Below are 2,648 nucleotides of genomic sequence, written 5' to 3'. Positions count from 1 at the left end.
TACTGGTTTTATTATTCCTGCAGGACTTGGCACCTGCCTATAATGCCAAAAACAACTAATATCATCTTTAATCACCATGGAATCTCTGTGCTGATTGGCGGCAAATTGGCCAAACCTAAAACCCAAAGAGAATATTGTTGGACCACTTGTTTGCTGAATATTGGACATTTGCATGTTGCTGGACGCTACTATTCCTTTCCAACGTCATCGGCCATTTTGTACCGCAGGATAGTCTGTTCCTACAAATCCCAGCGGGCACCGCGACTGATAAGACGGGGGTGTCGCAGCCCTGAGGCCACCGTCGACTATATAACAGAGTATGAGACAGCCCACCATTGCTTTTCAGGCTGGAAACCGGACCAGCAACTGAAGCGCATCCCTCTGGAGAAGAAGTCCCACGTGGATTTCATTCATTCTCCTCCGTTGGCCAACGAGAAAACTAAGTGAATTAAGCTTACAGGAATAAGAAGGCTTGTAAGTTTTCAACTTTGCCGATCGAAGACGTGGATTTAACACGTAACCAAAAAAAAGCCATGGAGTTTTCAAGGAGACGCAATTTTTCCTTCTTGTTTTTGTACCAGTCGACCGGTGACAATCCGTCATAATTTTTCTACCTTTCTGCCACGGAGGCCACCAAGGAAGAAAACGGACTGCTCTGCTGAGTATCCGCGGACGCGTGGAACTCCCTCCCCCTCTCCCTCTGCTCAGAGTAGACAACGACAAGTAAAATCCACCTTTTATTTTTATTTCTCTATTAGGAATAACTTGGGCAGAGTAGAGGAGGTTTTAGTGTGATGTAAAATCGCCACTTATAGTCCAATGTGTTCTGAATTGTATATGCATGCACCATCTTATTGAAACTTTGATGTTCTGTGGACATCTGAAAGCCGCTGTGCTTTTCAAGCTGTGTGTGTTTCGCTGTGTTGTTGTAACACCTGAGATCAATCTCAGGGCACATTTTAAAATTGGACTGTTAAAACCTCATGGTCAAATTCTACCGTTTCCTTTGTTTCCAACTTCATGTTTTACTGGTTTGCCGCCAAAAAGGCTTATGATCCTTTGTGTGCGCTGAGTTTACAACTTTGCTTGGGGGTTTTATGACCGCCCGTGTCCCGCTGAGCTACACTTTCTGGCGGGTCGCTTCCTGAAACTCCGCTCCGCATCACATTATCATTTGTTTGCCATAACTGCTGGTTTGATTACATACACACCCACTGCTGTTTTATTTGTTTAATTAGATATTTTACCCCTTTTTGTGTAGAACTTTGCATGTTTGATTAGGTGAAGATTATTAAATCAGAGATCAGGTTGTATCAGGGCTGTTGATTTAATACGTCATGTAGATGAAGAGAAGGCGTTTGTGTTTATTTTGTGTGAGAGTGATTCGTCAGTTAAAATAAGATTAAAGTTCCCCACGTTTCAGCAGAAACGGTTGATTAAACAGTGACATCTAAATAATAGTTACCAACTATTACTGAGAAGTTAATAATTGTAATTATCAAAGGCTTTGAGCCATAATTACAACACCAGAAGACATCTCTGGTTTCGATTCATAAATGAGGATTTTTGGTTAAGAAATACATTTTCTCAAATTATGATTTTTAATTATAATTCTTGATAAACATTCATCAAGAATCATAATCCCAAAAATGTTATTCTCTTGTTTTTAAAGGCTGTAAACCAAATTTACCAAGATGAGCAGAAACAAATATGTAAGATTTATATAGCTTTTTGAAAAAACATTTGAAAACATAAGTCTTTAATAATATTCTAATTGAGATGCACTTGGAAAAGAGCTGGAACTTATCTCAGGTGAGAGGTCCTACTTAGGCTACATTCACAGCAAGTCTTGATGGTCAATTCTGATTTTTTGCTGAAGTGTTTTTCTTTTTGCGTGGTCTTCAAACTACTACTTAATTGTGACCACCATCAGACTGCAGTCTAGTGTTTCACGACCCCAAAGCAACCCACATGTGCAGCAGGAGAATTTAGACATCAAAAAGCAGCTCACAGTTTATGGAAGTAAAAATGATCTGTGTTTAGTTTTTAAGCTACGGGAGCCGACAATGTTATTCGTGGAGCAGTGACTGCTTCTTCTGCAGAGAAGTCTGTGCGGATGCGAGGTGGGACACAGGACAATGGTGTAAAAGTTGGATGAAATGCAACATGACAGTTCCGACTGTGGACACAAAAAAATTATCGCATACGTATTTGATGTAGTATCACATATGGAAGTGGCACACTTCTGATTTTTCTTTGGAGGTGAAAAAAAAACTCGGAATTGCGCTGTTCAGACATGACATAGGTTACATAAGCGAGACAAAAAAATCTGATTTGAGCTGCATTTGCCTACTGGGTGAATGTAGCCAAGACATCCCAAACTTGGATGAGCAGATAAAGATGAATAATAGACAAAATCTGCTTTTGCGGGCTCTATAAAAGATATCTGGGGTTGAATTACATGAACTATTAAAAGAGACTCAACTCACTCGTGAAATGTTGTATTTGACTCTCCAGTCAGATTAGTTTGACTGCGGTCTAGTTTCTACTGCAGGTAAGATCAACACCACACACGGACATCCTGGAAACTCAGCAGTTTCTAATCTCCATTAAGAGGCAAATCATGTGAATAAAGACATGAGACAACC

Source organism: Girardinichthys multiradiatus, chromosome 1, assembly GCF_021462225.1.
Source record: "Girardinichthys multiradiatus isolate DD_20200921_A chromosome 1, DD_fGirMul_XY1, whole genome shotgun sequence".
In the NCBI taxonomy this organism is placed as follows: domain Eukaryota; kingdom Metazoa; phylum Chordata; class Actinopteri; order Cyprinodontiformes; family Goodeidae; genus Girardinichthys; species Girardinichthys multiradiatus.
Note: the sequence above shows the minus strand (reverse complement) of the source record.